Genomic DNA, 12,734 nt, shown 5'->3' with positions numbered 1-12,734 from the left:
TTTTCACTCGTTGCCTCTTCGGAAGAACCTCTTCCATTGCTTCAAGCATACTGTCTCTACCACCATTCCATTTCTCCTTAATGGCCGTTTCTGCTGGTACGAGTTTTTCTCTTTCCACATTAAGAACTGAATTCTTGATCTGTAATGTACGACTGAACATGCTTCTGATTTCTACATCTCTTAATTTGACAAGGTTTTGGCACTTCTCTTCTACTTATCTTTGGAATTTTTGGTTTCAGTGTTATTTTCATTACAAGTTACATGTGGTCGGATCCGATGGGTGCACCCTGGTACGTCTGTATTTGTATCGCTGTTTTTATACTGATGGCTTATCATCATTATAATCTGATTACGATAAAAAAAATATATATCCTGGGCTTGATCACGTGTCTGATGGGAAGTTGTTTGAAGACCACATTGACTATAATCAGCTTATGTTCCTCACAAAACTGGATGAACCTGTTTTCTTTCTCTTTCCTTTCACCCAGGCAGTAAATTCAGGCAACGTTCCCCTCCTTCTGTGAACCAACTCTGCAATTCAAATCAGCCATCCTAATAAAACTGTCGGAGTGTTTCACCTGCTTGCAAGCTTCGCCTGCCTAGAATTGTTCAATGTCTTCCTCTTTATAATCTACTGTTGGTGCATAAACTTGTATTATGGCGACATTGAACGGCCTTGCAGCAACTTCTGTTTGTAAAATCTGATATTGGCCAGTAACCTGGTTATATTCCAACATTATCGCGATAAGTCTATCTGCTGAGTGAGGTGAGGTACACGTTCAATGCCAGAATGTTTCCGTCTGCATCTTGACTCGAGAACTCGCCCATGCATTTGGGACATCTGGCCCGCGACAAAGTGCCTGTGAACTCGGTAACCTTTGAAGTCTGGCGGCATGAAGGGCACGTGAAAACTGATACTTGTAGACCTTTCAGTGACTTCATAAGCTTCTCAGCGACCTGTGATCCATGGACATCATAATAATCTTGTTCTCTCTGGCTCAAGTCGCTCAATGTCCAATAAACGTCGAAGAACTCCAAACCAAGCACCTCGGCGTTTTCAACTCTGAAGAATCCAATATCTGCCCAGTTGTCTCCCCATGAATTCATCAGACGAAGGCATTCGCTGTTGAAACTTGTCAACACGACTGCGTGTCCTTTGAGTTCGGCACTTGGTCTCCTTTTACTGATGTCGAGGTCGCACTTTTTCAGAGTGCCTGTTGGGTTCTTCCGGTAAAACCTTCCAAACTTGGTCCATTCCTCGTCAGTGAGCCGAAACCTTGCCACAACCGGACGCTTAGTTGCTATGGCCTTCTTGGCTCCATTGACATCAACCTGTTGACAACGTAATCTGTATCGCGGACAGACTTCCTGTAAAACGTGGAGGGTGTTGGCCCCTTCAACTCCGTACCGGTTTACCATGACGTCTCGAAGCTCATCAAAGTCTGGATACCCACCGTCTCGGCCGCGAATCCTGTGCATGGCGAGATGAAGGACTGCTGCTGAAGCGTTTGCATAGCAGGTGCCACCCACCTGTTGATGTGCTGTGAAACCCGAGTTCTTCTGGTTGATGTAAATATCAAGATCGACAGACACGAGCAAATCGGACAATGAATCCTGGAAACAGATAGCGTTTCGCGCCAAACGGCAGGCATCTTTCAAATGGTCAGGATGATTTACGTGCAAAAACAGCTTGGTCTCGTTGTTAGTTATATCAATCTGCCATCCGTGTTTGATGAATATTGCCCTAGTGACAAACTCTGTTGGTATCTTGGAGCTCAGGTCGAACAGGAAATTGGCCCCTTTTTCCCAGCTTTCATCGGCAACGCTGTAAAGTCGCCGGGGTTCAACAGATGATGAGCTGGAAATAAAGCAACTCACTACGGTGACCTTTGCATCTTTGAGCTGCCGTTGAATTCTGCTTATGCAAGATGTATTGCTGCCACCATCTGACGGATAGCCATCAGACATGATAAACAGTAATCTGTGATGGTTTGGGTGTGTTTCCATTGACCCCGATAATATGCCTGCTGCCTCTCTTAATGTTGAATATAATGGTGTGTAACCATAAATGAATGGCTCGACAATCTTCAGTAATTCCCGCGCTCTCTGAGTCGTGAGCTCCCTTTCGTCAATACATCCTCGGATGATATTGGCCGCGTCTTGTACTTTAAATACAGATCTCACACTAACACCTTTCAGCAAAATTTCACTGATCGCTTTTCTGACAACTTCCTCGATGTCTTCAGTAGTAGCCTGGACGAATGAACTAGCGGCGGATGAATACGCACGTTGTACCCCTGAAAAGAAAAAACTTAATACGAATTGGTCGGCACCGCCTCCTACTCGAGGGACTTCCCAGTCACGACAAGCTTTAGGAAGATAATCGTAAACAAACTTTCTTGTAAACTCTTCGTCTGATGTAAGTTTCTCAAGGATTAACTGCGCCTCGTTTTCAGATACTGCCCGCCTTATCGTATCTTTCTCCGCCCATTTTTTTATTGTCCGCGCACCGTGTGACTCCAGTATGCGGAAGACTTCTTCAATGGTCTGGTATTCAGCAGGGCCTCTATCGGCGCCTTCTTCGCTCTGGTGTCTCTGGACCTCCTGAATTGTCCCTAGAATGTCAAATATGTCTTTTCCTTTGCTCGCGCCAAAACCGACTGCAAAAATGCGATTAGCGTTTGATACGTCGTGTTTAACTAGGTCATCAATCACTGTAAATATTGATTGTGCCCACGTCCCGCCCTCTTCATCCACTCCGTCGCCAATGCTGCTCTTCATAGAGCCGGAGACATCTAGCAGAGCTCCGATAAAGGTAGACATTGTGCCCGGCCCTGAAATAAAAATATTAAGATTTTTTTCGGTTTTTTTGATTGGTTATTTGATTCCTTGTGGCAGGGGTTCCGAACCAGTAGGCCGCGATAATATTTCTTGAGGTTGCGAGACTGCACAGGAATAGGTGGGATTCATGTTTTTCGTGGTCGTCGTGGCCTGACTTTTAACACACGGGGTCTCTTTCCAAAAAGGTAAATAACCCCTGCCCGACTTCAGGATTAATATGCAAAATATGGAAAACCACGCAACAGACCACTATGATATGATGTACGTAATATAGGCCATTGGAATTTTAGCGAAGACGCATTTTTATACGTTTTGAGAAGTTAGAAATTCATCTACTTGTTGAACGCACTTTGTATATAAATGTTATGCTCCATCGGAATTTTAGATGTGACCTCATCATTATCGGTATGACACGATAGAGGGAAGTATAATTTACTAAAGAAAATAATATAATTCTTTTCTGAGAAACGCATTCACGTATTTTAATTGTAGGTATATTTAACCCTAAAAGGGCCGGGGCGGAATCCGCCCCTCCCCCTCGACTTTTTCCACGATAGCCTTAAAAAAAAAATAATTTCGCGACCCGAGCTTTTATAACTTTTTAGCCTCGAGCTTTGCACATCTTTTGACACCAAAAACATAAAAATCAGACGAGTGGTTGTCGCGCAGCGAAAGTTTTTCCGGCGCTACGCACCGTGAAAACTGAATTTTCCTATATACGTCGTGTACACAGACCAGAATTGCCATTCATACATATGAATAATTAATTAGCCATAATTCCAAAACCCTTTGACCTTTGGTCATGACATTTCTTGGGTATGTTTATGAAGAGTTGCTCTATGCATGTACTGAGCATTAAAAATTTTCGTCACCCAATGGCTGAGATCTTAGGCCCCCCTCCCCCCGGCTGCCTTGGTCAAAATAACCCGGCCCCTTTAGGGTTAAGCATAACTACTACATACAGTGGGCCGAGTTAAAATAAACCTTGTGGCATATGGACTCAATTCCCGGCCAGATTTAAAACGGACATATTGATTATGGACCCAGTGTGGAGCACCATAAATGACATGGTAAGTAGCACCAGGTGATATCCTACATTATATAACCGACATACAGATCCTTGTCATTTGATCGGTGGAACTCACATCACATGACATTCGTTATTGCTCCCATTCACACCGGGGGCTCAAAAAGTTCCATTCCCCTATGTGGAATGGGAAATATTATATAACTGACATACAGATCCTAGTCATTTGATTGGTGGAACTCACATCACGTGACATTCGTTATTGCTCCCATTCACGCTGCGGCTCAAAAAGTACTATTCGCCCATGGGGAATGGGAAATACTATTCAACAGTTAGGATCATGACGCGGTATTTGTGTGCAAATGCATGCTGGTGAGCGCGTTCAGCGTTGCGCGTAGCGCGTATTGTTCCAAAGAGCCAGCGCTACAGCGTTGGGTTCAAACATTTTCGTGAAGGGGTGGTTTGGAAGAGAGAAATACATTTTCCTCCAGTTGTGTTTTGAAAAAAAGTTCAAATATATCAAATGACAAGGATCTATATGTCAGTTATATAAAACAAATATTGAGTGGCTTTAAATTGTGAAATGGGAGGAATATTATCGCTCGGTAAAATCTGGACTTTTCCAGTTCACTCGGCTTCGCCTCGTGAAATGGAAAAGTCCAGATTTTACCTTGCGATAATATTCCTCCCATTCCACGCTGAGCCACTCAATATTTGTATACTATTGAACAGTTAGGATCATTCTTTTTCAACTAACGCGGGATTTGTGTGCAAATGCATGCTGGTGTGTGCATTCAGCATTGCGCGTAGTGCGTATTGTTCGAAAGAGCCAGCGCTACAGGTTGGGCTCAAACATTTCCGTGAAGGTGTAGTTTGGAAGAGAGAAATACATTTTCCACCAATTTTGTATTCAAATGAAAAGTTCAAATATATCAAATGACAAGGATCTATATGTCAGTTATATCAAACAAATATTTGGTGGCCTCAAATTGTGAAATGGGAGGAATATCATCGCTCGGTAAAATTTGGACTTCGCCTCGTGAATGGAAAAATCCAGATTTTACCTTGTGATAATATTCCACCCACTCCACGCTGAGCCACTCAATATTTGTATACCATAACAATGTTTGTTGAGATGATGCTACGTATGATTTTTCACTTACCTACTTTTCGACCAGCGACCCCATCAAATCGTTTCTTGGGTACGAATTTAATCCAAATCGTCAATATTTTCTGGAGAAAAACGAAAGGAAGCAAAGCTAGGTAAAACGTAGTGTTTCTAAGTTATTTTTCTTGGATGTTAGGTACTTACTTGTCAAGCTTTCTGTAAATTCACGCACGCACAGTACGCTGGTACTCTGAAACCTGTACGCGCGAAATGGTAGGAGCCCGGGTTACCCGTATAATCGCATGCGATGCGATAGAGCAAACAGGATAACATTTCTCTCAAGAATTACCATATTATATGGCTGCAGACCAGTAAATCGGTCCGAAATTGCCTACGCCGGCCAAATCACGATTTGCATGCCCTCAAAATCTTCAGTATTTGAGCATGCTGTGGGCCATGAACTTGAGGGTTTGTAAAAAATATGGGTGGAAGCCGTGCGCAGGACTGGGAGCTTGCAGTTCTGTGTAATTTGGATGTAATTTTGACCCTAAAAGCGCTCTATTTTGCAATGGAGTGTAGGCTTCGTTTTTCAAAATGGCGATGGGCTTCAGGACTATTTTCAGGGGTGATCATCTTCAGATGGAAATTTCTCCTAAAAGTCATCAGTTGACTCTCCAAAAATTGAAAAGAAAATGAAAGATGATGAAATAAGCTTTAATTTGATGTGTGTCTCGAACACCTTGAAGAGTTGTGAGTATTTTTCCCGAATTTTCGAAGTGTGAGCATTTACCATTGGGGTCTATGGAAGTTTATTTACTGGTCTGCTACCATATATATAACACACTTTGGCTTGACATTGTTTTGACCTTTGACCCCATAGCTGTAAGTTAGATGAAGTGCTCACCATGGAAATGCTGTAATGTATCACCAAAGCCAACATGTTAACAGCGCTACTTTCTTAGACAAAGAGGTCATGCACCATTGACATTTCTTTTTAAATATTGAACCAAGGCCAAAATGTTGACAGCGCTACTTTTGTTATTTGAGATTCTTTAAAGTTTGACCTTTTTTGACCTTTTACCCCTTAAAGGGAATGTACAACATTTGCTTTTGCTGCACTTTTCAGAAATAAATCGATTCGGAGGATTAGTATGTTATAGTTTTGGCTTGTATATGCTGGAAAAACCAAGACAACAAATCATGTTCTTGTAGTCTGGTTCCCTGACCTGACTTAAGATAAAACGGAGAAATGTAAAGACTTTATGGAATTGTAAGGTCAAAGAATCAGTCTAGCAGGCTTGTACCCTGTCACAAGTGTGTAATCAATTGCAAAGAAAATACGGAATAACTAAATATGAAAAATTAGGAGCAGTTTTTAGAAAAAAAGCCAGTTTTCTCCAACGCTGGTCGGCCGACCAGAGTTGGAAAAATACAGGTTTTTCTTGAAAATGTCAGCACACCAGGAGCCACCATTTTACAGGATGCATTAAGACTGTCAATCCCTAGCAATTCAAAGGTATTTCGTGATAATTTGATCATTTCTTTTGTTGATGTTTGCAAATGTTGTATCTTCCCTTTAACTGTAGATCAGACAAAGAGGTCATGCACCATTGACTTTTTTTTTATAAATACTAAACCAAGGCCAACATGTTGACAGCGCTACTTTTGTCATTTGAGCTTCTTTGAAATTTGACTTATTTTAACCTTTGACCCCATAACTGTACGTCAGACAGTCAGATGTCACCAGGGACATTTTGACTGAGGCCAACATTTTGACAGCGCTACTTTTGTCATTTTAATTGCATTGCATTTCGGTACAGCCCTAGCACGATTTGTATAAGTCGTTCGGTAATTATCGTACATGTCCCTAATACAACTTCGTTGAGTGCATTGTTTTAAAAGAAAATTATTTGAAACAGTATTTTTCAAAAAGCGCATATTATCCCCCAATGGTTCAATGCGAGATTCCTTTTTACTCTTATTCTTTTCAACAAAACAAATTATTCCAGCGGTTTGCAATTATCACAGTGCTTTTTAGAATCGACTTCCCATCGTAACGCGGGTTTTATTCTAGTATGATGAATCCATCTGCTTTTTTACAAAATTTTATTCCCCAGATTTTATAACTTGGACAGGAGAACTGTAAGGCCAAAGAAATAAATAAGTCAGTCTCTAGTCAGTGCGCGTGTCGATGTGCGTCAATCTTTTCTTTGTCCAAAATGTTCCGCGGTAGCTCCAACAGCGCCCTCTATTGCCGCACCTTCTCAACTTTTTTTTTACTAAAAAGCACCAAGGAATGGTAAATTGCACCAAGGCAAATGATTAAAAGCACCAAGGCAAATTATGGAGGACACCGATGCACATGAGGAAAAAGCAAAATAGTACCCCACCTTGTCTGTACAATCCAAGCTTGAAGAAAAATAAAGAAGCGTCACCGCGTCAATTCCGGAACCTTGGTCTGACCAGAGACCGAATTTTCTTTTTGGGCCTATAAATGGGTGATTTTTTTTCCCTTTTTTCTCAGGACATATTTTCGTCAGGATATAAATTCTAATCAATGCCTTGTTTTTATAATACATCTTGATCCAGACAGTGTGTGATCTCAACCTATAAATGAGTTGCTTGTGTAGTCTGCTGGAAATCCCCATGTAGGTTACAATGCGGGTATTTCCAAGTAGCCAGTACTCGTTCCGCCAGTGGGAACGAATTCGAATGAGGGCAGTTAGCGCTGCTATTGCGTGCCCCTGGAAATCCCCTACTTTTGTCTTGAACCTTTTCAAAGAAATGCCCGCGTCTCTGGTTAACGTGCGGCTGGAAATGCACATTCTATGCAAATTGCTCACTACAGCCCCTATAAATATGTTGTGTAGATATGAGCGGACATGCATGTTGTAGCGTACGCGGAAATACACTTCATACGTGTAGGTTACCATGGGGTATTTCCAAGTAGCCAGGCACTGGTACAGAATGGGACCTCATTCGATTGAGGACAACATGGGAATCTAGACATTGGCGTTGCTATAACTGCGTGTGCCTGGAAATCCCCTGCTTTTGTCTCGAGCCTGCGCAGACAAAATGTCAGCGGCTCTAATTACCATGGGGGTACGTATGGAAACACACCCCAGACACTACAACTGAAATGGTGATAACATTTCAGTGACTCAATTTAAGTTTCACAGCAATGTGACTCAACTTCATTCGACTCAACACTGTGACCTTATGGCTCGACTTACTATGAATAACTGATTAAGATCAAAGCATAATTTCTATGGTTGATTGTGGGACTCGCAACCAATAACAATATTCTATTGTTGTCTCTAAGTAACATATATCCAGTTCACTGAATAAGAGCTAGATTTTGGTTGTTCATAATTTGGAATTTCTCTGCAATTGTTTCATATTTTTATTAGGGTCACTGTGCCATGCAGTATGTTACGTTGGAACTTAACGCTCGAGGTTTGGAAAAACTACTTGATATCAGTGGGGGAAAGGTGAATGCGCGCAACTGTAGGATAAAATGCTTCAGAAAGTTTATTTAATAGTCCAACTAACTGGGTCGCTAGAAGAACTTTTTTTGACATATGGGATGTTGGTATGTCGTACTAGCGACCCACTAAGGAACTAATGTCAATGTAACAATTTCTAAAAATCACGCAAAATACTTAACAAAACTACCTTTGAAAGCACCTACTGGCTTCTCCACATGTCAAAGACATTGAAGCCCCATTATAATGGGGCTTCAATGACACTCACGAGTATTTTTGGGGTTGCAAATCCGTGAAATTCAACCAGACATCATACAGCGATCATTGAAGAATGTTTATGGCTTTGATCTATCAACGCATTGTATATGGTATTATGGACGTACATCATGTACACATACAAACACGTACGTGAAGCAGGGGCCAGCAGGGGTGCTTATTTACAAAGCACCCGTAAATTTTTGCGTTGCGGGGACCCGTAAGTTGATGTTAAGGGCACGTAAGACTTGCGTTAAGTGGTATTCACGAAGCACCTTAAGAGTTCCCTTAGTGGACCCGCATGTTGCGGGCACCCGCAACTAATTGGTTGAACATTAAAAAAAACATGCCAAGACATTTTATCACATTTCAGAGTTCTTGCTCGTAGAGTCGATTAAAGATGAACTTGTCTTTGTTTTCTTAGCAAACAATCAACACCAATCAAGCATGTCTTTAAGAGCATGTTCTTCCACTCATTTAAAGAAAAAAAATGAATCACAAAAATTTACCAATGCTTTCAGAAGTTATGCATGTGTTACAAACGTAGCCCATTTTTATAGCTGTCCTTGAATGTCATTGGAAGCTATCGAGTTTAGTGAGAATCATATTACAGACAAACTTTAAAATGCCAACAAGACTTAAAAGGAAACATGCAGTAGAAATTCAGCTCATCTTGTTCTCTTGCACATTATTATGTGTCGCAACAATACATACAAGATCGTAATACTTGTTTTCGTTTGAAGTGACAAGAAAGTGGTAGTTTTTCAATTGTTAGCAAATTCTTTCATCAATACAATCGCATGTAAGGCCCCTCAAAAAAGTCTCCGGTTTCTGGTATGGAGCTTGCCCAAACAGTGGTGCGGCGACGCGGCTTTTTTTTTTTTACCCGACTTTTTTGCTTCAAATGTCGGCTGATGACTGCAAATGGTGCTAGACTAAACTTAGTACAAATAGGCCTATATGGGATTGGGAGTCCAGAGAGGCCACATAAAGCTTATTCTCGACCATAACTCATCTAAAACACGTTAAAAATGTGCAGCAGCAGGATTCCAGTCAAACCAGTGAGTTTGGCGGTTTTGAGACATCATCTTTCATTGAAAAAAAAAACCTTTTTCATTTTGCCGACGCGCATGGCTACAGCGACGCGCGCGCATACCAGAAACCGGAGACTTTTTATTTTGGCCTAACCAATTGCAAATGATATCAAAGAAAGTCGTCGCCTAAAATTCCCCCTCGCAGTTTAGGTTTAACAATAATGCGAATGACTCATGTCCTTTTGGTTTAACAGCACTTGATTCACGATCCGGGTGGTGCAGCTAAAAATAAATGTTGTATAGGCTATTAAAGATTCAGAAACTCCAGACAAACAATTTGTGAAGTGGTTTACAGTTATGGTTACGAGAAAAAAAGGACGGCGTGCAGGGTTGAACTTGTGTAGGCTTAGGCCTATTCACACTACCTTAGTAACACGCAGGCGTTTATGGTAAACATACATGTTTATATACATGTATAAACGCAGTGCATGTTACCAAGGTGGCCTGAATAGTAGGATTTATTTTTTAGAGATGTGTGATGGAAACACAAGACCGATTTTTTTTTAATGATAGGAACACACATTGCAAATATACTTTTTGCATTATGAAAATTTGTGTAAAAAAGGAGAAAGATTGCAAATTGCAAAGACTAAACAATTAATGAATTGGAGAAGTACTGGCTATGCGCTAAAACATGTATTTTGATGGTCCTTCTGAGGGAAAATTATTTAATATACCGAGTGTTGCAGTTTGCTCTGAGTGCTGCACTTTTCTCCATATCGATTGTGATTAAAAGTATTCACACGTGTTCGTTTTAAGTTTTTTTCTGTTGTTTTAAAATATAAAATGATAATTATGTTACAGTTGTGTCAGTCAAACTTGATATTATTGCCGAAATCAATGTAAATAAAATTGTCTCTTTAATTAGGCCTATTTCTCGGGACAAGGCTTTCCATTGAATTTGTGTTTTCGTGATTTTCATTGTAATTGCAGGGAGTCAAAAAGGGAAGTCAGTTGCATTTTCTCCTTTTTTGGGGGGGGGGGGGGAAGCTTATAGTTTACATGTAAATTCAGTATTTAGTGTTTGGTCATCCGTGGGCCATGGGGCACATCCGTGTCGAAGATTGGGGGTGGATATGACCCCAAATCCTCCACTTGTGGAAATTCGGGGGCGAAAGGGGGGAGGCTGGACACGCCAGATGACGTTAGGGGGCTAACGTCATTCACTTCCGAAAATCGGTCATTCATTTCGTCTGAATTTGAGAATCGCTCTGAACACGCGTTTCATCCCTTACAGAAATGTCCCATGAGCATCCCATGGGATTCCCATGGGAAACCCATGGGCTCATTAAGAACACCATGTAAGTTAAAATGATCATCATAGGAACCCATGGGAACACCATGGAGATTGCAAGGACAACATGGGAACACCATGGGGATCTTACGAGCTCCATTGGAACACCATGGGAACCCCATGGCGATTTTATGGACACCATGGGAACAACATGGGGATTTTATTGACACCATGGGAACACCATTGGGATTGTATGTCACCATGGGAACACCATGGGGATTTACTGGACACCATGGGAACATTATGGGGATTTTAGACACATGGGTACACCATGAGGATATGGGGATTTTAGATACATGGGTTCACCAAGAGGATTTCATTTCCATTCAATCAATTAAGTGATTGAGCAGCACATTTCGTTTATGCTCATTCGGATTCGTTTACAAGACTTCCTTTTCGCTTTTAGAGGGCGATTTCAAAAATTAGTCATTTTGTTTCACTTTTAGTTTAATATTATGTGATGCAATCTGCTAAGTTTGAATGAGAAAAACGAACTTTATATTGCAAATTCACGAAATTGTATTCCAGAACTCTGCGCGAAAAGGTATGCTCGCGTAAATGAATGCACAGGTAACGTAATTGGCCGTCTGTTTCTCAAACCCGAATGCGAGGACAATGAAAACGATTGAAATTCGTTGAATTGAAATGGGATTAAAGACGTGCATTTAAATTCAGACGAAAATGAATGACCGATCGATTTTCAGAAGTGAATGAACACTTTAGGAAATTGGCCGGGAAAACCTATTATGGGCGCTATTTTGCTTTTGTCGCACAAGGAACTCCTTGTCAAAAGTGCATATGAACAGTACAAACATAACTCCTTCAAAGTTACCCACAAAAAAAGCTTCGAAACAACTAGTGGCGACTGCTAGTGTCCAAACAAGCTGTTTAACATGATAAGCAAGTAAAAAGTGGAACTTACTGCAAGAAAATAAAGAAAAGTTTGATATATATTTGTACACAAAGCTGTAGAGACACTTCTGCCTTGAATGACATCACGCTTTGGCTCATGAATATGGAACTGTTCTAGGGAGGGAGGGGGGGGGGGTTCATCAGCAAAAAAAGCTGAAAATAAGTTTAAACAAATGAATAATTTACGAGGAGCATGAATAATGCAGTGTTATTTTCAGGCTGTTCCTTTTAGTGTACTTACCCCGCTAGCCTAATAGCCCTAGTTAACAGGTTTGGACATAATGTTCGTCGACATTTAGGTCATTTGATAATTCTATCTTGAAAATGATTATTTGGTAACAGTATATCATCATTGTCAGTAATCAAAGTTAACACTCCTTCTGAGTCAATTTTATGCGCAACGAGGGGTTGTTGCATTATGGTAAGAGCGCTACCGCTCACATGGTTTGTCCTCTTGCGAGCGGGCCGTGAAGGAAGCTTAGACCAAGCCAACTCTTGGCTAAAAGTCGCCCACTTTTCTCTCATTTTTGGGGTAAGTTGGATTCTAATTAAGTATTGAGTAGATAATGTAAGGGACATAGAAGAGGTTAGTTGATATGATTATTGTCAAACTGATTTTTTTTTTTTTTTTATAGTTTTTAGGGTGTTAGTTTTTTGTAAAAATATGCCAAAACTTTTCTAGAGTTGAATGACCGTTTTCATACACATTCACTGCACA

This window comes from Patiria miniata, unplaced genomic scaffold (genome assembly GCF_015706575.1).
Source record: "Patiria miniata isolate m_02_andy unplaced genomic scaffold, ASM1570657v1 HiC_scaffold_13, whole genome shotgun sequence".
Lineage (NCBI taxonomy): Eukaryota > Metazoa > Echinodermata > Asteroidea > Valvatida > Asterinidae > Patiria > Patiria miniata.
This window is presented reverse-complemented; position numbering follows the sequence as displayed.